General features: G+C 45.8%; 10 non-coding genes across 10 annotated transcripts; all 10 read left to right on the top strand.

The window, feature by feature from the left end:
• Positions 1 to 1,333: 1,333 nt before the first annotated feature.
• Positions 1,334 to 1,524, top strand: LOC130302438 (U2 spliceosomal RNA). Its single transcript, XR_008852641.1, has one exon. It is a non-coding gene; the product is annotated as a U2 spliceosomal RNA (small nuclear RNA).
• Positions 1,525 to 3,612: 2,088 nt separating this feature from the next.
• LOC130302437 (U2 spliceosomal RNA) lies at positions 3,613 to 3,803 on the top strand. Its single transcript, XR_008852640.1, has one exon. It is a non-coding gene; the product is annotated as a U2 spliceosomal RNA (small nuclear RNA).
• A 2,092-nt stretch (positions 3,804 to 5,895) lies between these two features.
• LOC130302436 (U2 spliceosomal RNA) lies at positions 5,896 to 6,086 on the top strand. Its single transcript, XR_008852639.1, has one exon. It is a non-coding gene; the product is annotated as a U2 spliceosomal RNA (small nuclear RNA).
• Positions 6,087 to 8,187: 2,101 nt separating this feature from the next.
• Positions 8,188 to 8,378, top strand: LOC130302435 (U2 spliceosomal RNA). Its single transcript, XR_008852638.1, has one exon. It is a non-coding gene; the product is annotated as a U2 spliceosomal RNA (small nuclear RNA).
• Positions 8,379 to 10,469: 2,091 nt separating this feature from the next.
• LOC130302434 (U2 spliceosomal RNA) lies at positions 10,470 to 10,660 on the top strand. Its single transcript, XR_008852637.1, has one exon. It is a non-coding gene; the product is annotated as a U2 spliceosomal RNA (small nuclear RNA).
• Positions 10,661 to 12,751: 2,091 nt separating this feature from the next.
• Positions 12,752 to 12,942, top strand: LOC130302478 (U2 spliceosomal RNA). The gene has a single exon (XR_008852681.1). It is a non-coding gene; the product is annotated as a U2 spliceosomal RNA (small nuclear RNA).
• Positions 12,943 to 15,030: 2,088 nt separating this feature from the next.
• On the top strand, positions 15,031 to 15,221 carry LOC130302466 (U2 spliceosomal RNA). The gene has a single exon (XR_008852669.1). It is a non-coding gene; the product is annotated as a U2 spliceosomal RNA (small nuclear RNA).
• Positions 15,222 to 17,310: 2,089 nt separating this feature from the next.
• On the top strand, positions 17,311 to 17,501 carry LOC130302455 (U2 spliceosomal RNA). Its single transcript, XR_008852658.1, has one exon. It is a non-coding gene; the product is annotated as a U2 spliceosomal RNA (small nuclear RNA).
• A 2,085-nt stretch (positions 17,502 to 19,586) lies between these two features.
• On the top strand, positions 19,587 to 19,777 carry LOC130302444 (U2 spliceosomal RNA). Its single transcript, XR_008852647.1, has one exon. It is a non-coding gene; the product is annotated as a U2 spliceosomal RNA (small nuclear RNA).
• A 2,090-nt stretch (positions 19,778 to 21,867) lies between these two features.
• LOC130302432 (U2 spliceosomal RNA) lies at positions 21,868 to 22,058 on the top strand. Its single transcript, XR_008852636.1, has one exon. It is a non-coding gene; the product is annotated as a U2 spliceosomal RNA (small nuclear RNA).
• Positions 22,059 to 23,852: the final 1,794 nt, after the last annotated feature.

Below are 23,852 nucleotides of genomic sequence, written 5' to 3'. Positions count from 1 at the left end.
CATTCTGGCCTACTTTCAGCCGATGCGACTTGTCTGTCGCTGAACAGTCGCTTTTTATGTATTCAGCACCTATGTATAATGTTGTAAAAATGCTCTAGAAGCTAAAGTCGCAGAAATGTCACACATATTTGGCCTGCAACTTTCTGTGCGACAAATTCAGACAGGAAAAATCAGTATAAATCCTTAGAAAATTATCCCCCAGTGTCTCCATCTGCTGGCGGTATTGAATAAGCATTGCTGCACTGATGGGGTATGCATTAGACGAAAAAAAAGAAGAAAAAGAAGAATAATACGCCCAGAAAAGAGGCGAAAAGGAGAAAAACGTAAAAAAACGTGAAAAAAAAGTAAGAGGAAGAGAAGGGAAAAAAAGGTGGAAATGGGTTTAAAAGTGATTTCGGCGGAGAAATATATATATATATATATATATATATATATATATATATATATATATATATATATACGCGCACACACACACATATATATAAACGTATTCTCCGTTGAGATATTGCAGCCGCTGCTGTGTCCAGGCCCAGGAGCCTTAGCACTGTGCTGTGATGTCACTCAATACCACTGACATCACTAGGTGTAAACAACATCTCTCCTTTGCTGTGTATGTGACTATGGAGCTGTTTGGTGATGTCGTCTATTATGGCCTTCATAGAAGCAACAGGAGATTGTTGCATCCATCTAGAACCCTCAGAACTACAGTGCTATGATGTCACTCACTTCCACAGGCCTTGCAGAGTGTAAACAACAACAACCCAGCTTTGTTGTGTATGTAACCATAGGGATTTGTGATGTCACCTAGAACCTTCACAGCAGCGACAGCTTTATGAGGAGCATCAGCACTGCTCTGCCTGAGCAGAACCATCACCGCCATAGGTTGTCAAATAACCCGGATTTAACCCACACAGGTAAGTCCAATGGGGTGCAGGCATGTCCTCTATGCTTACAGCTTCCCGTGGGTGTTGGTTTGATACCGTTTGGGGACAGCCAAGGAGGCATCTGCAGGCAACAAAGGTAGGTGTGTGCTTGTGTGTGTGTTTCCTATGCAGATCCTAAGCCCAGTGTCACATGCAAGTAGGAGGAGTAAGAAGGGTTCCTGGCAAATCCGGGTTATGGATTGTATTTAAAAAGGCCCCGTGGGAGTGCAATGGGCCCCTGTCTTGCTGCTTAGCAATAATGGTATGGGTTTAGGTTCTGCTGTGTGTACTGGTGGTTGACTGCCCCCCAGCCCAGAGTGTGCATGGAAAATTGTCTGGCAGCCTCCCTGACAGCAAGCAGTGATAGTGCCCATGAAGGGCACCTTGTTGGGCCCGCCCCTTTCACGGTTATCGCTTCTCGGCCTTTTGGCTAAGATCAAGTGTAGTATCTGTTCTTATCAGTTTAATATCTGATACGTCCCCTATCTGGGGACCATATATTAAATGGATTTTTGAGAACGGGGGCCGATTTCGAAGCTTGCTTCCGTCGCCCTATGCATTGACCCGATATGGCAGTATCTTCGGGTACAGTGCACCACCCCCTTACAGGGTTAAAAAGAAAGATTCCTACTTTCATTGCTACCTGCTTGCTGGCTAGCCAGCTAGCCAGCCCTGTGGGCCTTGCTGCTGCTGCAGCCAAAAAACAAAAGGTGGTGCTGCTGCTGCTTCTGCTGCTTCTGCTTGTGTCTGGCCGCTGTTGGAGCGTCCAGGCACAGGACTTCTGCTGCTGCTGACTAAATGGCCTCCTTAATTGGATCATTTGAGTAGCCAGCACACCTGTGCAGGTAGGGCATGACATGATAGGCAGCTGCCTTGATAGCGGGTGGGTGCTGAATGTTCCTAATTGACAAAATAAGATTAATGCTTATGAAGAAATATAAAATCTCATCCCTTCCCCAATATCGCGCCACACCCCTACCCCTTAATTCCCTGGTTGAACTTGATGGACATATGTCTTTTTTCGACCGTACTAACTATGTAACTATGTAACATAACATGGGGGGGGGGGGGGGGTCTCCTGGCTGTTCACACAGGTGTGTCATTGCTGTACATTGACCATGCATTGCTTCTGTGGTATTGCAAAGGCAAAGACAAATGCTTCCAGCCATCCATTGCACTAATGGATTGGTCATCAGCTGGCTGTCTATGTCCCGCATCAATATAGACCAAAGTACAGAGGGTTAGGCTATGCTATTGTGCACCTACCTGATGCATCAGAAGGTGCGAGGCCCTTGCTAAATTCTGTGCACAGACTTTGAGATCTATACTTTAGACTGTATCTAAACCTGCTCCAACATGGACTGACATTCTGGCCTACTTTCAGCCGATGCGACTTGTCTGTCGCTGAACAGTCGCTTTTTATGTATTCAGCACCTATGTATAATGTTGTAAAAATGCTCTAGAAGCTAAAGTCGCAGAAATGTCACACATATTTGGCCTGCAACTTTCTGTGCGACAAATTCAGACAGGAAAAATCAGTATAAATCCTTAGAAAATTATCCCCCAGTGTCTCCATCTGCTGGCGGTATTGAATAAGCATTGCTGCACTGATGGGGTATGCATTAGACGAAAAAAAAGAAGAAAAAGAAGAATAATACGCCCAGAAAAGAGGCGAAAAGGAGAAAAACGTAAAAAAAACGTGAAAAAAAAGTAAGAGGAAGAGAAGGGAAAAAAAGGTGGAAATGGGTTTAAAAGTGATTTCGGCGGAGAAATATATATATATATATATATATATATATATATATATATATATATACGCGCACACACACACATATATATAAACGTATTCTCCGTTGAGATATTGCAGCCGCTGCTGTGTCCAGGCCCAGGAGCCTTAGCACTGTGCTGTGATGTCACTCAATACCACTGACATCACTAGGTGTAAACAACATCTCTCCTTTGCTGTGTATGTGACTATGGAGCTGTTTGGTGATGTCGTCTATTATGGCCTTCATAGAAGCAACAGGAGATTGTTGCATCCATCTAGAACCCTCAGAACTACAGTGCTATGATGTCACTCACTTCCACAGGCCTTGCAGAGTGTAAACAACAACAACCCAGCTTTGTTGTGTATGTAACCATAGGGATTTGTGATGTCACCTAGAACCTTCACAGCAGCGACAGCTTTATGAGGAGCATCAGCACTGCTCTGCCTGAGCAGAACCATCACCGCCATAGGTTGTCAAATAACCCGGATTTAACCCACACAGGTAAGTCCAATGGGGTGCAGGCATGTCCTCTATGCTTACAGCTTCCCGTGGGTGTTGGTTTGATACCGTTTGGGGACAGCCAAGGAGGCATCTGCAGGCAACAAAGGTAGGTGTGTGCTTGTGTGTGTGTTTCCTATGCAGATCCTAAGCCCAGTGTCACATGCAAGTAGGAGGAGTAAGAAGGGTTCCTGGCAAATCCGGGTTATGGATTGCATTTAAAAAGGCCCCGTGGGAGTGCAATGGGCCCCTGTCTTGCTGCTTAGCAATAATGGTATGGGTTTAGGTTCTGCTGTGTGTACTGGTGGTTGACTGCCCCCCAGCCCAGAGTGTGCATGGAAAATTGTCTGGCAGCCTCCCTGACAGCAAGCAGTGATAGTGCCCATGAAGGGCACCTTGTTGGGCCCGCCCCTTTCACGGTTATCGCTTCTCGGCCTTTTGGCTAAGATCAAGTGTAGTATCTGTTCTTATCAGTTTAATATCTGATACGTCCCCTATCTGGGGACCATATATTAAATGGATTTTTGAGAACGGGGGCCGATTTCGAAGCTTGCTTCCGTCGCCCTATGCATTGACCCGATATGGCAGTATCTTCGGGTACAGTGCACCACCCCCTTACAGGGTTAAAAAGAAAGATTCCTACTTTCATTGCTACCTGCTTGCTGGCTAGCCAGCTAGCCAGCCCTGTGGGCCTTGCTGCTGCTGCAGCCAAAAAACAAAAGGTGGTGCTGCTGCTGCTTCTGCTGCTTCTGCTTCTGCTTGTGTCTGGCCGCTGTTGGAGCGTCCAGGCACAGGACTTCTGCTGCTGCTGACTAAATGGCCTCCTTAATTGGATCATTTGAGTAGCCAGCACACCTGTGCAGGTAGGGCATGACATGATAGGCAGCTGCCTTGATAGCGGGTGGGTGCTGAATGTTCCTAATTGACAAAATAAGATTAATGCTTATGAAGAAATATAAAATCTCATCCCTTCCCCAATATCGCGCCACACCCCTACCCCTTAATTCCCTGGTTGAACTTGATGGACATATGTCTTTTTTCGACCGTACTAACTATGTAACTATGTAACATAACATGGGGGGGGGGGGGTCTCCTGGCTGTTCACACAGGTGTGTCATTGCTGTACATTGACCATGCATTGCTTCTGTGGTATTGCAAAGGCAAAGACAAATGCTTCCAGCCATCCATTGCACTAATGGATTGGTCATCAGCTGGCTGTCTATGTCCCGCATCAATATAGACCAAAGTACAGAGGGTTAGGCTATGCTATTGTGCACCTACCTGATGCATCAGAAGGTGCGAGGCCCTTGCTAAATTCTGTGCACAGACTTTGAGATCTATACTTTAGACTGTATCTAAACCTGCTCCAACATGGACTGACATTCTGGCCTACTTTCAGCCGATGCGACTTGTCTGTCGCTGAACAGTCGCTTTTTATGTATTCAGCACCTATGTATAATGTTGTAAAAATGCTCTAGAAGCTAAAGTCGCAGAAATGTCACACATATTTGGCCTGCAACTTTCTGTGCGACAAATTCAGACAGGAAAAATCAGTATAAATCCTTAGAAAATTATCCCCCAGTGTCTCCATCTGCTGGCGGTATTGAATAAGCATTGCTGCACTGATGGGGTATGCATTAGACGAAAAAAAAGAAGAAAAAGAAGAATAATACGCCCAGAAAAGAGGCGAAAAGGAGAAAAACGTAAAAAAACGTGAAAAAAAAGTAAGAGGAAGAGAAGGGAAAAAAAGGTGGAAATGGGTTTAAAAGTGATTTCGGCGGAGAAATATATATATATATATATATATATATATATATATATATATATATATACGCGCACACACACACATATATATAAACGTATTCTCCGTTGAGATATTGCAGCCGCTGCTGTGTCCAGGCCCAGGAGCCTTAGCACTGTGCTGTGATGTCACTCAATACCACTGACATCACTAGGTGTAAACAACATCTCTCCTTTGCTGTGTATGTGACTATGGAGCTGTTTGGTGATGTCGTCTATTATGGCCTTCATAGAAGCAACAGGAGATTGTTGCATCCATCTAGAACCCTCAGAACTACAGTGCTATGATGTCACTCACTTCCACAGGCCTTGCAGAGTGTAAACAACAACAACCCAGCTTTGTTGTGTATGTAACCATAGGGATTTGTGATGTCACCTAGAACCTTCACAGCAGCGACAGCTTTATGAGGAGCATCAGCACTGCTCTGCCTGAGCAGAACCATCACCGCCATAGGTTGTCAAATAACCCGGATTTAACCCACACAGGTAAGTCCAATGGGGTGCAGGCATGTCCTCTATGCTTACAGCTTCCCGTGGGTGTTGGTTTGATACCGTTTGGGGACAGCCAAGGAGGCATCTGCAGGCAACAAAGGTAGGTGTGTGCTTGTGTGTGTGTTTCCTATGCAGATCCTAAGCCCAGTGTCACATGCAAGTAGGAGGAGTAAGAAGGGTTCCTGGCAAATCCGGGTTATGGATTGCATTTAAAAAGGCCCCGTGGGAGTGCAATGGGCCCCTGTCTTGCTGCTTAGCAATAATGGTATGGGTTTAGGTTCTGCTGTGTGTACTGGTGGTTGACTGCCCCCCAGCCCAGAGTGTGCATGGAAAATTGTCTGGCAGCCTCCCTGACAGCAAGCAGTGATAGTGCCCATGAAGGGCACCTTGTTGGGCCCGCCCCTTTCACGGTTATCGCTTCTCGGCCTTTTGGCTAAGATCAAGTGTAGTATCTGTTCTTATCAGTTTAATATCTGATACGTCCCCTATCTGGGGACCATATATTAAATGGATTTTTGAGAACGGGGGCCGATTTCGAAGCTTGCTTCCGTCGCCCTATGCATTGACCCGATATGGCAGTATCTTCGGGTACAGTGCACCACCCCCTTACAGGGTTAAAAAGAAAGATTCCTACTTTCATTGCTACCTGCTTGCTGGCTAGCCAGCTAGCCAGCCCTGTGGGCCTTGCTGCTGCTGCAGCCAAAAAACAAAAGGTGGTGCTGCTGCTGCTTCTGCTGCTTCTGCTTCTGCTTGTGTCTGGCCGCTGTTGGAGCGTCCAGGCACAGGACTTCTGCTGCTGCTGACTAAATGGCCTCCTTAATTGGATCATTTGAGTAGCCAGCACACCTGTGCAGGTAGGGCATGACATGATAGGCAGCTGCCTTGATAGCGGGTGGGTGCTGAATGTTCCTAATTGACAAAATAAGATTAATGCTTATGAAGAAATATAAAATCTCATCCCTTCCCCAATATCGCGCCGCACCCCTACCCCTTAATTCCCTGGTTGAACTTGATGGACATATGTCTTTTTTCGACCGTACTAACTATGTAACTATGTAACATAACATGGGGGGGGGGGGGGTCTCCTGGCTGTTCACACAGGTGTGTCATTGCTGTACATTGACCATGCATTGCTTCTGTGGTATTGCAAAGGCAAAGACAAATGCTTCCAGCCATCCATTGCACTAATGGATTGGTCATCAGCTGGCTGTCTATGTCCCGCATCAATATAGACCAAAGTACAGAGGGTTAGGCTATGCTATTGTGCACCTACCTGATGCATCAGAAGGTGCGAGGCCCTTGCTAAATTCTGTGCACAGACTTTGAGATCTATACTTTAGACTGTATCTAAACCTGCTCCAACATGGACTGACATTCTGGCCTACTTTCAGCCGATGCGACTTGTCTGTCGCTGAACAGTCGCTTTTTATGTATTCAGCACCTATGTATAATGTTGTAAAAATGCTCTAGAAGCTAAAGTCGCAGAAATGTCACACATATTTGGCCTGCAACTTTCTGTGCGACAAATTCAGACAGGAAAAATCAGTATAAATCCTTAGAAAATTATCCCCCAGTGTCTCCATCTGCTGGCGGTATTGAATAAGCATTGCTGCACTGATGGGGTATGCATTAGACGAAAAAAAAGAAGAAAAAGAAGAATAATACGCCCAGAAAAGAGGCGAAAAGGAGAAAAACGTAAAAAAACGTGAAAAAAAAGTAAGAGGAAGAGAAGGGAAAAAAAGGTGGAAATGGGTTTAAAAGTGATTTCGGCGGAGAAATATATATATATATATATATATATATATATATATATATATATATATATATATATATGCGCACACACACACATAGATATAAACGTATTCTCCGTTGAGATATTGCAGCCGCTGCTGTGTCCAGGCCCAGGAGCCTTAGCACTGTGCTGTGATGTCACTCAATACCACTGACATCACTAGGTGTAAACAACATCTCTCCTTTGCTGTGTATGTGACTATGGAGCTGTTTGGTGATGTCGTCTATTACGGCCTTCATAGAAGCAACAGGAGATTGTTGCATCCATCTTGAACCCTCAGAACTACAGTGCTATGATGTCACTCACTTCCACAGGCCTTGCAGAGTGTAAACAACAACAACCCAGCTTTGTTGTGTATGTAACCATAGGGATTTGTGATGTCACCTAGAACCTTCACAGCAGCGACAGCTTTATGAGGAGCATCAGCACTGCTCTGCCTGAGCAGAACCATCACCGCCATAGGTTGTCAAATAACCCGGATTTAACCCACACAGGTAAGTCCAATGGGGTGCAGGCATGTCCTCTATGCTTACAGCTTCCCGTGGGTGTTGGTTTGATACCGTTTGGGGACAGCCAAGGAGGCATCTGCAGGCAACAAAGGTAGGTGTGTGCTTGTGTGTGTGTTTCCTATGCAGATCCTAAGCCCAGTGTCACATGCAAGTAGGAGGAGTAAGAAGGGTTCCTGGCAAATCCGGGTTATGGATTGCATTTAAAAAGGCCCCGTGGGAGTGCAATGGGCCCCTGTCTTGCTGCTTAGCAATAATGGTATGGGTTTAGGTTCTGCTGTGTGTACTGGTGGTTGACTGCCCCCCAGCCCAGAGTGTGCATGGAAAATTGTCTGGCAGCCTCCCTGACAGCAAGCAGTGATAGTGCCCATGAAGGGGACCTTGTTGGGCCCGCCCCTTTCACGGTTATCGCTTCTCGGCCTTTTGGCTAAGATCAAGTGTAGTATCTGTTCTTATCAGTTTAATATCTGATACGTCCCCTATCTGGGGACCATATATTAAATGGATTTTTGAGAACGGGGGCCGATTTCGAAGCTTGCTTCCGTCGCCCTATGCATTGACCCGATATGGCAGTATCTTCGGGTACAGTGCACCACCCCCTTACAGGGTTAAAAAGAAAGATTCCTACTTTCATTGCTACCTGCTTGCTGGCTAGCCAGCTAGCCAGCCCTGTGGGCCTTGCTGCTGCTGCAGCCAAAAAACAAAAGGTGGTGCTGCTGCTGCTTCTGCTGCTTCTGCTTCTGCTTGTGTCTGGCCCCTGTTGGAGCGTCCAGGCACAGGACTTCTGCTGCTGCTGACTAAATGGCCTCCTTAATTGGATCATTTGAGTAGCCAGCACACCTGTGCAGGTAGGGCATGACATGATAGGCAGCTGCCTTGATAGCGGGTGGGTGCTGAATGTTCCTAATTGACAAAATAAGATTAATGCTTATGAAGAAATATAAAATCTCATCCCTTCCCCAATATCGCGCCACACCCCTACCCCTTAATTCCCTGGTTGAACTTGATGGACATATGTCTTTTTTCGACCGTACTAACTATGTAACTATGTAACATAACATGGGGGGGGGGGGGGTCTCCTGGCTGTTCACACAGGTGTGTCATTGCTGTACATTGACCATGCATTGCTTCTGTGGTATTGCAAAGGCAAAGACAAATGCTTCCAGCCATCCATTGCACTAATGGATTGGTCATCAGCTGGCTGTCTATGTCCCGCATCAATATAGACCAAAGTACAGAGGGTTAGGCTATGCTATTGTGCACCTACCTGATGCATCAGAAGGTGCGAGGCCCTTGCTAAATTCTGTGCACAGACTTTGAGATCTATGCTTTAGACTGTATCTAAACCTGCTCCAACATGGACTGACATTCTGGCCTACTTTCAGCCGATGCGACTTGTCTGTCGCTGAACAGTCGCTTTTTATGTATTCAGCACCTATGTATAATGTTGTAAAAATGCTCTAGAAGCTAAAGTCGCAGAAATGTCACACATATTTGGCCTGCAACTTTCTGTGCGACAAATTCAGACAGGAAAAATCAGTATAAATCCTTAGAAAATTATCCCCCAGTGTCTCCATCTGCTGGCGGTATTGAATAAGCATTGCTGCACTGATGGGGTATGCATTAGACGAAAAAAAAGAAGAAAAAGAAGAATAATACGCCCAGAAAAGAGGCGAAAAGGAGAAAAACGTAAAAAAACGTGAAAAAAAAGTAAGAGGAAGAGAAGGGAAAAAAAGGTGGAAATGGGTTTAAAAGTGATTTCGGCGGAGAAATATATATATATATATATATATATATATATATATATATATATATATGCGCACACACACACATAGATATAAACGTATTCTCCGTTGAGATATTGCAGCCGCTGCTGTGTCCAGGCCCAGGAGCCTTAGCACTGTGCTGTGATGTCACTCAATACCACTGACATCACTAGGTGTAAACAACATCTCTCCTTTGCTGTGTATGTGACTATGGAGCTGTTTGGTGATGTCGTCTATTACGGCCTTCATAGAAGCAACAGGAGATTGTTGCATCCATCTTGAACCCTCAGAACTACAGTGCTATGATGTCACTCACTTCCACAGGCCTTGCAGAGTGTAAACAACAACAACCCAGCTTTGTTGTGTATGTAACCATAGGGATTTGTGATGTCACCTAGAACCTTCACAGCAGCGACAGCTTTATGAGGAGCATCAGCACTGCTCTGCCTGAGCAGAACCATCACCGCCATAGGTTGTCAAATAACCCGGATTTAACCCACACAGGTAAGTCCAATGGGGTGCAGGCATGTCCTCTATGCTTACAGCTTCCCGTGGGTGTTGGTTTGATACCGTTTGGGGACAGCCAAGGAGGCATCTGCAGGCAACAAAGGTAGGTGTGTGCTTGTGTGTGTGTTTCCTATGCAGATCCTAAGCCCAGTGTCACATGCAAGTAGGAGGAGTAAGAAGGGTTCCTGGCAAATCCGGGTTATGGATTGCATTTAAAAAGGCCCCGTGGGAGTGCAATGGGCCCCTGTCTTGCTGCTTAGCAATAATGGTATGGGTTTAGGTTCTGCTGTGTGTACTGGTGGTTGACTGCCCCCCAGCCCAGAGTGTGCATGGAAAATTGTCTGGCAGCCTCCCTGACAGCAAGCAGTGATAGTGCCCATGAAGGGGACCTTGTTGGGCCCGCCCCTTTCACGGTTATCGCTTCTCGGCCTTTTGGCTAAGATCAAGTGTAGTATCTGTTCTTATCAGTTTAATATCTGATACGTCCCCTATCTGGGGACCATATATTAAATGGATTTTTGAGAACGGGGGCCGATTTCGAAGCTTGCTTCCGTCGCCCTATGCATTGACCCGATATGGCAGTATCTTCGGGTACAGTGCACCACCCCCTTACAGGGTTAAAAAGAAAGATTCCTACTTTCATTGCTACCTGCTTGCTGGCTAGCCAGCTAGCCAGCCCTGTGGGCCTTGCTGCTGCTGCAGCCAAAAAACAAAAGGTGGTGCTGCTGCTGCTTCTGCTGCTTCTGCTTCTGCTTGTGTCTGGCCGCTGTTGGAGCGTCCAGGCACAGGACTTCTGCTGCTGCTGACTAAATGGCCTCCTTAATTGGATCATTTGAGTAGCCAGCACACCTGTGCAGGTAGGGCATGACATGATAGGCAGCTGCCTTGATAGCGGGTGGGTGCTGAATGTTCCTAATTGACAAAATAAGATTAATGCTTATGAAGAAATATAAAATCTCATCCCTTCCCCAATATCGCGCCACACCCCTACCCCTTAATTCCCTGGTTGAACTTGATGGACATATGTCTTTTTTCGACCGTACTAACTATGTAACTATGTAACATAACATGGGGGGGGGGGGGGTCTCCTGGCTGTTCACACAGGTGTGTCATTGCTGTACATTGACCATGCATTGCTTCTGTGGTATTGCAAAGGCAAAGACAAATGCTTCCAGCCATCCATTGCACTAATGGATTGGTCATCAGCTGGCTGTCTATGTCCCGCATCAATATAGACCAAAGTACAGAGGGTTAGGCTATGCTATTGTGCACCTACCTGATGCATCAGAAGGTGCGAGGCCCTTGCTAAATTCTGTGCACAGACTTTGAGATCTATGCTTTAGACTGTATCTAAACCTGCTCCAACATGGACTGACATTCTGGCCTACTTTCAGCCGATGCGACTTGTCTGTCGCTGAACAGTCGCTTTTTATGTATTCAGCACCTATGTATAATGTTGTAAAAATGCTCTAGAAGCTAAAGTCGCAGAAATGTCACACATATTTGGCCTGCAACTTTCTGTGCGACAAATTCAGACAGGAAAAATCAGTATAAATCCTTAGAAAATTATCCCCCAGTGTCTCCATCTGCTGGCGGTATTGAATAAGCATTGCTGCACTGATGGGGTATGCATTAGACGAAAAAAAAGAAGAAAAAGAAGAATAATACGCCCAGAAAAGAGGCGAAAAGGAGAAAAACGTAAAAAAACGTGAAAAAAAAGTAAGAGGAAGAGAAGGGAAAAAAAGGTGGAAATGGGTTTAAAAGTGATTTCGGCGGAGAAATATATATATATATATATATATATATATATATATATATATATATATGCGCACACACACACATAGATATAAACGTATTCTCCGTTGAGATATTGCAGCCGCTGCTGTGTCCAGGCCCAGGAGCCTTAGCACTGTGCTGTGATGTCACTCAATACCACTGACATCACTAGGTGTAAACAACATCTCTCCTTTGCTGTGTATGTGACTATGGAGCTGTTTGGTGATGTCGTCTATTACGGCCTTCATAGAAGCAACAGGAGATTGTTGCATCCATCTTGAACCCTCAGAACTACAGTGCTATGATGTCACTCACTTCCACAGGCCTTGCAGAGTGTAAACAACAACAACCCAGCTTTGTTGTGTATGTAACCATAGGGATTTGTGATGTCACCTAGAACCTTCACAGCAGCGACAGCTTTATGAGGAGCATCAGCACTGCTCTGCCTGAGCAGAACCATCACCGCCATAGGTTGTCAAATAACCCGGATTTAACCCACACAGGTAAGTCCAATGGGGTGCAGGCATGTCCTCTATGCTTACAGCTTCCCGTGGGTGTTGGTTTGATACCGTTTGGGGACAGCCAAGGAGGCATCTGCAGGCAACAAAGGTAGGTGTGTGCTTGTGTGTGTGTTTCCTATGCAGATCCTAAGCCCAGTGTCACATGCAAGTAGGAGGAGTAAGAAGGGTTCCTGGCAAATCCGGGTTATGGATTGCATTTAAAAAGGCCCCGTGGGAGTGCAATGGGCCCCTGTCTTGCTGCTTAGCAATAATGGTATGGGTTTAGGTTCTGCTGTGTGTACTGGTGGTTGACTGCCCCCCAGCCCAGAGTGTGCATGGAAAATTGTCTGGCAGCCTCCCTGACAGCAAGCAGTGATAGTGCCCATGAAGGGGACCTTGTTGGGCCCGCCCCTTTCACGGTTATCGCTTCTCGGCCTTTTGGCTAAGATCAAGTGTAGTATCTGTTCTTATCAGTTTAATATCTGATACGTCCCCTATCTGGGGACCATATATTAAATGGATTTTTGAGAACGGGGGCCGATTTCGAAGCTTGCTTCCGTCGCCCTATGCATTGACCCGATATGGCAGTATCTTCGGGTACAGTGCACCACCCCCTTACAGGGTTAAAAAGAAAGATTCCTACTTTCATTGCTACCTGCTTGCTGGCTAGCCAGCTAGCCAGCCCTGTGGGCCTTGCTGCTGCTGCTGCTGCAGCCAAAAAACAAAAGGTGGTGCTGCTGCTGCTTCTGCTTCTGCTTGTGTCTGGCCGCTGTTGGAGCGTCCAGGCACAGGACTTCTGCTGCTGCTGACTAAATGGCCTCCTTAATTGGATCATTTGAGTAGCCAGCACACCTGTGCAGGTAGGGCATGACATGATAGGCAGCTGCCTTGATAGCGGGTGGGTGCTGAATGTTCCTAATTGACAAAATAAGATTAATGCTTATGAAGAAATATAAAATCTCATCCCTTCCCCAATATCGCGCCACACCCCTACCCCTTAATTCCCTGGTTGAACTTGATGGACATATGTCTTTTTTCGACCGTACTAACTATGTAACTATGTAACATAACATGGGGGGGGGGGGTCTCCTGGCTGTTCACACAGGTGTGTCATTGCTGTACATTGACCATGCATTGCTTCTGTGGTATTGCAAAGGCAAAGACAAATGCTTCCAGCCATCCATTGCACTAATGGATTGGTCATCAGCTGGCTGTCTATGTCCCGCATCAATATAGACCAAAGTACAGAGGGTTAGGCTATGCTATTGTGCACCTACCTGATGCATCAGAAGGTGCGAGGCCCTTGCTAAATTCTGTGCACAGACTTTGAGATCTATGCTTTAGACTGTATCTAAACCTGCTCCAACATGGACTGACATTCTGGCCTACTTTCAGCCGATGCGACTTGTCTGTCGCTGAACAGTCGCTTTTTATGTATTCAGCACCTATGTATAATGTTGTAAAAATGCTCTAGAAGCTAAAGTCGCAGAAATGTCACACATATTTGGCCTGCAACTTTCTGTGCGACAAATTCAGACAGGAAAAATCAGTATAAATCCTTAGAAAATTATCCCCCAGTGTCTCCATCTGCTGGCGGTATTGAATAAGCATTGCTGCACTGATGGGGTATGCATTAGACGAAAAAAAAGAAGAAAAAGAAGAATAATACGCCCAGAAAAGAGGCGAAAAGGAGAAAAACGTAAAAAAACGTGAAAAAAAAGTAAGAGGAAGAGAAGGGAAAAAAAGGTGGAAATGGGTTTAAAAGTGATTTCGGCGGAGAAATATATATATATATATATATATATATATATATATATATATATATATACGCGCACACACACACATATATATAAACGTATTCTCCGTTGAGATATTGCAGCCGCTGCTGTGTCCAGGCCCAGGAGCCTTAGCACTGTGCTGTGATGTCACTCAATACCACTGACATCACTAGGTGTAAACAACATCTCTCCTTTGCTGTGTATGTGACTATGGAGCTGTTTGGTGATGTCGTCTATTACGGCCTTCATAGAAGCAACAGGAGATTGTTGCATCCATCTAGAACCCTCAGAACTACAGTGCTATGATGTCACTCACTTCCACAGGCCTTGCAGAGTGTAAACAACAACAACCCAGCTTTGTTGTGTATGTAACCATAGGGATTTGTGATGTCACCTAGAACCTTCACAGCAGCGACAGCTTTATGAGGAGCATCAGCACTGCTCTGCCTGAGCAGAACCATCACCGCCATAGGTTGTCAAATAACCCGGATTTAACCCACACAGGTAAGTCCAATGGGGTGCAGGCATGTCCTCTATGCTTACAGCTTCCCGTGGGTGTTGGTTTGATACCGTTTGGGGACAGCCAAGGAGGCATCTGCAGGCAACAAAGGTAGGTGTGTGCTTGTGTGTGTGTTTCCTATGCAGATCCTAAGCCCAGTGTCACATGCAAGTAGGAGGAGTAAGAAGGGTTCCTGGCAAATCCGGGTTATGGATTGCATTTAAAAAGGCCCCGTGGGAGTGCAATGGGCCCCTGTCTTGCTGCTTAGCAATAATGGTATGGGTTTAGGTTCTGCTGTGTGTACTGGTGGTTGACTGCCCCCCAGCCCAGAGTGTGCATGGAAAATTGTCTGGCAGCCTCCCTGACAGCAAGCAGTGATAGTGCCCATGAAGGGGACCTTGTTGGGCCCGCCCCTTTCACGGTTATCGCTTCTCGGCCTTTTGGCTAAGATCAAGTGTAGTATCTGTTCTTATCAGTTTAATATCTGATACGTCCCCTATCTGGGGACCATATATTAAATGGATTTTTGAGAACGGGGGCCGATTTCGAAGCTTGCTTCCGTCGCCCTATGCATTGACCCGATATGGCAGTATCTTCGGGTACAGTGCACCACCCCCTTACAGGGTTAAAAAGAAAGATTCCTACTTTCATTGCTACCTGCTTGCTGGCTAGCCAGCTAGCCAGCCCTGTGGGCCTTGCTGCTGCTGCAGCCAAAAAACAAAAGGTGGTGCTGCTGCTGCTTCTGCTGCTTCTGCTTCTGCTTGTGTCTGGCCCCTGTTGGAGCGTCCAGGCACAGGACTTCTGCTGCTGCTGACTAAATGGCCTCCTTAATTGGATCATTTGAGTAGCCAGCACACCTGTGCAGGTAGGGCATGACATGATAGGCAGCTGCCTTGATAGCGGGTGGGTGCTGAATGTTCCTAATTGACAAAATAAGATTAATGCTTATGAAGAAATATAAAATCTCATCCCTTCCCCAATATCGCGCCACACCCCTACCCCTTAATTCCCTGGTTGAACTTGATGGACATATGTCTTTTTTCGACCGTACTAACTATGTAACTATGTAACATAACATGGGGGGGGGGGGGGTCTCCTGGCTGTTCACACAGGTGTGTCATTGCTGTACATTGACCATGCATTGCTTCTGTGGTATTGCAAAGGCAAAGACAAATGCTTCCAGCCATCCATTGCACTAATGGATTGGTCATCAGCTGGCTGTCTATGTCCCGCATCAATATAGACCAAAGTACAGAGGGTTAGGCTATGCTATTGTGCACCTACCTGATGCATCAGAAGGTGCGAGGCCCTTGCTAAATTCTGTGCACAGACTTTGAGATCTATGCTTTAGACTGTATCTAAACCTGCTCCAACATGGACTGACATTCTGGCCTACTTTCAGCCGATGCGACTTGTCTGTCGCTGAACAGTCGCTTTTTATGTATTCAGCACCTATGTATAATGTTGTAAAAATGCTCTAGAAGCTAAAGTCGCAGAAATGTCACACATATTTGGCCTGCAACTTTCTGTGCGACAAATTCAGACAGGAAAAATCAGTATAAATCCTTAGAAAATTATCCCCCAGTGTCTCCATCTGCTGGCGGTATTGAATAAGCATTGCTGCACTGATGGGGTATGCATTAGACGAAAAAAAAGAAGAAAAAGAAGAATAATACGCCCAGAAAAGAGGCGAAAAGGAGAAAAACGTAAAAAAACGTGAAAAAAAAGTAAGAGGAAGAGAAGGGAAAAAAAGGTGGAAATGGGTTTAAAAGTGATTTCGGCGGAGAAATATATATATATATATATATATATATATATATATATATATATATGCGCACACACACACATAGATATAAACGTATTCTCCGTTGAGATATTGCAGCCGCTGCTGTGTCCAGGCCCAGGAGCCTTAGCACTGTGCTGTGATGTCACTCAATACCACTGACATCACTAGGTGTAAACAACATCTCTCCTTTGCTGTGTATGTGACTATGGAGCTGTTTGGTGATGTCGTCTATTACGGCCTTCATAGAAGCAACAGGAGATTGTTGCATCCATCTTGAACCCTCAGAACTACAGTGCTATGATGTCACTCACTTCCACAGGCCTTGCAGAGTGTAAACAACAACAACCCAGCTTTGTTGTGTATGTAACCATAGGGATTTGTGATGTCACCTAGAACCTTCACAGCAGCGACAGCTTTATGAGGAGCATCAGCACTGCTCTGCCTGAGCAGAACCATCACCGCCATAGGTTGTCAAATAACCCGGATTTAACCCACACAGGTAAGTCCAATGGGGTGCAGGCATGTCCTCTATGCTTACAGCTTCCCGTGGGTGTTGGTTTGATACCGTTTGGGGACAGCCAAGGAGGCATCTGCAGGCAACAAAGGTAGGTGTGTGCTTGTGTGTGTGTTTCCTATGCAGATCCTAAGCCCAGTGTCACATGCAAGTAGGAGGAGTAAGAAGGGTTCCTGGCAAATCCGGGTTATGGATTGCATTTAAAAAGGCCCCGTGGGAGTGCAATGGGCCCCTGTCTTGCTGCTTAGCAATAATGGTATGGGTTTAGGTTCTGCTGTGTGTACTGGTGGTTGACTGCCCCCCAGCCCAGAGTGTGCATGGAAAATTGTCTGGCAGCCTCCCTGACAGCAAGCAGTGATAGTGCCCATGAAGGGGACCTTGTTGGGCCCGCCCCTTTCACGGTTATCGCTTCTCGGCCTTTTGGCTAAGATCAAGTGTAGTATCTGTTCTTATCAGTTTAATATCTGATACGTCCCCTATCTGGGGACCATATATTAAATGGATTTTTGAGAACGGGGGCCGATTTCGAAGCTTGCTTCCGTCGCCCTATGCATTGACCCGATATGGCAGTATCTTCGGGTACAGTGCACCACCCCCTTACAGGGTTAAAAAGAAAGATTCCTACTTTCATTGCTACCTGCTTGCTGGCTAGCCAGCTAGCCAGCCCTGTGGGCCTTGCTGCTGCTGCAGCCAAAAAACAAAAGGTGGTGCTTCTGCTGCTTCTGCTTCTGCTTGTGTCTGGCCCCTGTTGGAGCGTCCAGGCACAGGACTTCTGCTGCTGCTGACTAAATGGCCTCCTTAATTGGATCATTTGAGTAGCCAGCACACCTGTGCAGGTAGGGCATGACATGATAGGCAGCTGCCTTGATAGCGGGTGGGTGCTGAATGTTCCTAATTGACAAAATAAGATTAATGCTTATGAAGAAATATAAAATCTCATCCCTTCCCCAATATCGCGCCACACCCCTACCCCTTAATTCCCTGGTTGAACTTGATGGACATATGTCTTTTTTCGACCGTACTAACTATGTAACTATGTAACATAACATGGGGGGGGGGGGGGGGTCTCCTGGCTGTTCACACAGGTGTGTCATTGCTGTACATTGACCATGCATTGCTTCTGTGGTATTGCAAAGGCAAAGACAAATGCTTCCAGCCATCCATTGCACTAATGGATTGGTCATCAGCTGGCTGTCTATGTCCCGCATCAATATAGACCAAAGTACAGAGGGTTAGGCTATGCTATTGTGCACCTACCTGATGCATCAGAAGGTGCGAGGCCCTTGCTAAATTCTGTGCACAGACTTTGAGATCTATGCTTTAGACTGTATCTAAACCTGCTCCAACATGGACTGACATTCTGGCCTACTTTCAGCCGATGCGACTTGTCTGTCGCTGAACAGTCGCTTTTTATGTATTCAGCACCTATGTATAATGTTGTAAAAATGCTCTAGAAGCTAAAGTCGCAGAAATGTCACACATATTTGGCCTGCAACTTTCTGTGCGACAAATTCAGACAGGAAAAATCAGTATAAATCCTTAGAAAATTATCCCCCAGTGTCTCCATCTGCTGGCGGTATTGAATAAGCATTGCTGCACTGATGGGGTATGCATTAGACGAAAAAAAAGAAGAAAAAGAAGAATAATACGCCCAGAAAAGAGGCGAAAAGGAGAAAAACGTAAAAAAACTTGAAAAAAAAGTAAGAGGAAGAGAAGGGAAAAAAAGGTGGAAATGGGTTTAAAAGTGATTTCGGCGGAGAATATATATATATATATATATATATATATATATATATATATATATATATGCGCACACACACACATAGATATAAACGTATTCTCCGTTGAGATATTGCAGCCGCTGCTGTGTCCAGGCCCAGGAGCCTTAGCACTGTGCTGTGATGTCACTCAATACCACTGACATCACTAGGTGTAAACAACATCTCTCCTTTGCTGTGTATGTGACTATGGAGCTGTTTGGTGATGTTGTCTATTACGGCCTTCATAGAAGCAACAGGAGATTGTTGCATCCATCTTGAACCCTCAGAACTACAGTGCTATGATGTCACTCACTTCCACAGGCCTTGCAGAGTGTAAACAACAACAACCCAGCTTTGTTGTGTATGTAACCATAGGGATTTGTGATGTCACCTAGAACCTTCACAGCAGCGACAGCTTTATGAGGAGCATCAGCACTGCTCTGCCTGAGCAGAACCATCACCGCCATAGGTTGTCAAATAACCCGGATTTAACCCACACAGGTAAGTCCAATGGGGTGCAGGCATGTCCTCTATGCTTACAGCTTCCCGTGGGTGTTGGTTTGATACCGTTTGGGGACAGCCAAGGAGGCATCTGCAGGCAACAAAGGTAGGTGTGTGCTTGTGTGTGTGTTTCCTATGCAGATCCTAAGCCCAGTGTCACATGCAAGTAGGAGGAGTAAGAAGGGTTCCTGGCAAATCCGGGTTATGGATTGCATTTAAAAAGGCCCCGTGGGAGTGCAATGGGCCCCTGTCTTGCTGCTTAGCAATAATGGTATGGGTTTAGGTTCTGCTGTGTGTACTGGTGGTTGACTGCCCCCCAGCCCAGAGTGTGCATGGAAAATTGTCTGGCAGCCTCCCTGACAGCAAGCAGTGATAGTGCCCATGAAGGGGACCTTGTTGGGCCCGCCCCTTTCACGGTTATCGCTTCTCGGCCTTTTGGCTAAGATCAAGTGTAGTATCTGTTCTTATCAGTTTAATATCTGATACGTCCCCTATCTGGGGACCATATATTAAATGGATTTTTGAGAACGGGGGCCGATTTCGAAGCTTGCTTCCGTCGCCCTATGCATTGACCCGATATGGCAGTATCTTCGGGTACAGTGCACCACCCCCTTACAGGGTTAAAAAGAAAGATTCCTACTTTCATTGCTACCTGCTTGCTGGCTAGCCAGCTAGCCAGCCCTGTGGGCCTTGCTGCTGCTGCAGCCAAAAAACAAAAGGTGGTGCTGCTGCTGCTTCTGCTGCTTCTGCTTCTGCTTGTGTCTGGCCGCTGTTGGAGCGTCCAGGCACAGGACTTCTGCTGCTGCTGACTAAATGGCCTCCTTAATTGGATCATTTGAGTAGCCAGCACACCTGTGCAGGTAGGGCATGACATGATAGGCAGCTGCCTTGATAGCGGGTGGGTGCTGAATGTTCCTAATTGACAAAATAAGATTAATGCTTATGAAGAAATATAAAATCTCATCCCTTCCCCAATATCGCGCCACACCCCTACCCCTTAATTCCCTGGTTGAACTTGATGGACATATGTCTTTTTTCGACCGTACTAACTATGTAACTATGTAACATAACATGGGGGGGGGGGGTCTCCTGGCTGTTCACACAGGTGTGTCATTGCTGTACATTGACCATGCATTGCTTCTGTGGTATTGCAAAGGCAAAGACAAATGCTTCCAGCCATCCATTGCACTAATGGATTGGTCATCAGCTGGCTGTCTATGTCCCGCATCAATATAGACCAAAGTACAGAGGGTTAGGCTATGCTATTGTGCACCTACCTGATGCATCAGAAGGTGCGAGGCCCTTGCTAAATTCTGTGCACAGACTTTGAGATCTATACTTTAGACTGTATCTAAACCTGCTCCAACATGGACTGACATTCTGGCCTACTTTCAGCCGATGCGACTTGTCTGTCGCTGAACAGTCGCTTTTTATGTATTCAGCACCTATGTATAATGTTGTAAAAATGCTCTAGAAGCTAAAGTCGCAGAAATGTCACACATATTTGGCCTGCAACTTTCTGTGCGACAAATTCAGACAGGAAAAATCAGTATAAATCCTTAGAAAATTATCCCCCAGTGTCTCCATCTGCTGGCGGTATTGAATAAGCATTGCTGCACTGATGGGGTATGCATTAGACGAAAAAAAAGAAGAAAAAGAAGAATAATACGCCCAGAAAAGAGGCGAAAAGGAGAAAAACGTAAAAAAACGTGAAAAAAAAGTAAGAGGAAGAGAAGGGAAAAAAAGGTGGAAATGGGTTTAAAAGTGATTTCGGCGGAGAATATATATATATATATATATATATATATATATATATATATATATATATGCGCACACACACACATAGATATAAACGTATTCTCCGTTGAGATATTGCAGCCGCTGCTGTGTCCAGGCCCAGGAGCCTTAGCACTGTGCTGTGATGTCACTCAATACCACTGACATCACTAGGTGTAAACAACATCTCTCCTTTGCTGTGTATGTGACTATGGAGCTGTTTGGTGATGTCGTCTATTACGGCCTTCATAGAAGCAACAGGAGATTGTTGCATCCATCTTGAACCCTCAGAACTACAGTGCTATGATGTCACTCACTTCCACAGGCCTTGCAGAGTGTAAACAACAACAACCCAGCTTTGTTGTGTATGTAACCATAGGGATTTGTGATGTCACCTAGAACCTTCACAGCAGCGACAGCTTTATGAGGAGCATCAGCACTGCTCTGCCTGAGCAGAACCATCACCGCCATAGGTTGTCAAATAACCCGGATTTAACCCACACAGGTAAGTCCAATGGGGTGCAGGCATGTCCTCTATGCTTACAGCTTCCCGTGGGTGTTGGTTTGATACCGTTTGGGGACAGCCAAGGAGGCATCTGCAGGCAACAAAGGTAGGTGTGTGCTTGTGTGTGTGTTTCCTATGCAGATCCTAAGCCCAGTGTCACATGCAAGTAGGAGGAGTAAGAAGGGTTCCTGGCAAATCCGGGTTATGGATTGCATTTAAAAAGGCCCCGTGGGAGTGCAATGGGCCCCTGTCTTGCTGCTTAGCAATAATGGTATGGGTTTAGGTTCTGCTGTGTGTACTGGTGGTTGACTGCCCCCCAGCCCAGAGTGTGCATGGAAAATTGTCTGGCAGCCTCCCTGACAGCAAGCAGTGATAGTGCCCATGAAGGGGACCTTGTTGGGCCCGCCCCTTTCACGGTTATCGCTTCTCGGCCTTTTGGCTAAGATCAAGTGTAGTATCTGTTCTTATCAGTTTAATATCTGATACGTCCCCTATCTGGGGACCATATATTAAATGGATTTTTGAGAACGGGGGCCGATTTCGAAGCTTGCTTCCGTCGCCCTATGCATTGACCCGATATGGCAGTATCTTCGGGTACAGTGCACCACCCCCTTACAGGGTTAAAAAGAAAGATTCCTACTTTCATTGCTACCTGCTTGCTGGCTAGCCAGCTAGCCAGCCCTGTGGGCCTTGCTGCTGCTGCAGCCAAAAAACAAAAGGTGGTGCTGCTGCTGCTTCTGCTGCTTCTGCTTCTGCTTGTGTCTGGCCCCTGTTGGAGCGTCCAGGCACAGGACTTCTGCTGCTGCTGACTAAATGGCCTCCTTAATTGGATCATTTGAGTAGCCAGCACACCTGTGCAGGTAGGGCATGACATGATAGGCAGCTGCCTTGATAGCGGGTGGGTGCTGAATGTTCCTAATTGACAAAATAAGATTAATGCTTATGAAGAAATATAAAATCTCATCCCTTCCCCAATATCGCGCCACACCCCTACCCCTTAATTCCCTGGTTGAACTTGATGGACATATGTCTTTTTTCGACCGTACTAACTATGTAACTATGTAACATAACATGGGGGGGGGGGGGGGTCTCCTGGCTGTTCACACAGGTGTGTCATTGCTGTACATTGACCATGCATTGCTTCTGTGGTATTGCAAAGGCAAAGACAAATGCTTCCAGCCATCCATTGCACTAATGGATTGGTCATCAGCTGGCTGTCTATGTCCCGCATCAATATAGACCAAAGTACAGAGGGTTAGGCTATGCTATTGTGCACCTACCTGATGCATCAGAAGGTGCGAGGCCCTTGCTAAATTCTGTGCACAGACTTTGAGATCTATGCTTTAGACTGTATCTAAACCTGCTCCAACATGGACTGACATTCTGGCCTACTTTCAGCCGATGCGACTTGTCTGTCGCTGAACAGTCGCTTTTTATGTATTCAGCACCTATGTATAATGTTGTAAAAATGCTCTAGAAGCTAAAGTCGCAGAAATGTCACACATATTTGGCCTGCAACTTTCTGTGCGACAAATTCAGACAGGAAAAATCAGTATAAATCCTTAGAAAATTATCCCCCAGTGTCTCCATCTGCTGGCGGTATTGAATAAGCATTGCTGCACTGATGGGGTATGCATTAGACGAAAAAAAAGAAGAAAAAGAAGAATAATACGCCCAGAAAAGAGGCGAAAAGGAGAAAAACGTAAAAAAACGTGAAAAAAAAGTAAGAGGAAGAGAAGGGAAAAAAAGGTGGAAATGGGTTTAAAAGTGATTTCGGCGGAGAAATATATATATATATATAAATATATATATATATATATATATATATATATATATATGCGCACACACACACATAGATATAAACGTATTCTCCGTTGAGATATTGCAGCCGCTGCTGTGTCCAGGCCCAGGAGCCTTAGCACTGTGCTGTGATGTCACTCAATACCACTGACATCACTAGGTGTAAACAACATCTCTCCTTTGCTGTGTATGTGACTATGGAGCTGTTTGGTGATGTCGTCTATTACGGCCTTCATAGAAGCAACAGGAGATTGTTGCATCCATCTTGAACCCTCAGAACTACAGTGCTATGATGTCACTCACTTCCACAGGCCTTGCAGAGTGTAAACAACAACAACCCAGCTTTGTTGTGTATGTAACCATAGGGATTTGTGATGTCACCTAGAACCTTCACAGCAGCGACAGCTTTATGAGGAGCATCAGCACTGCTCTGCCTGAGCAGAACCATCACCGCCATAGGTTGTCAAATAACCCGGATTTAACCCACACAGGTAAGTCCAATGGGGTGCAGGCATGTCCTCTATGCTTACAGCTTCCCGTGGGTGTTGGTTTGATACCGTTTGGGGACAGCCAAGGAGGCATCTGCAGGCAACAAAGGTAGGTG

Source organism: Hyla sarda, unplaced genomic scaffold, assembly GCF_029499605.1.
Source record: "Hyla sarda isolate aHylSar1 unplaced genomic scaffold, aHylSar1.hap1 scaffold_1167, whole genome shotgun sequence".
Lineage (NCBI taxonomy): Eukaryota > Metazoa > Chordata > Amphibia > Anura > Hylidae > Hyla > Hyla sarda.
The sequence above is the reverse complement of the archived record's forward strand: the minus strand, read 5'-3'. Positions and strand labels throughout refer to the sequence as shown.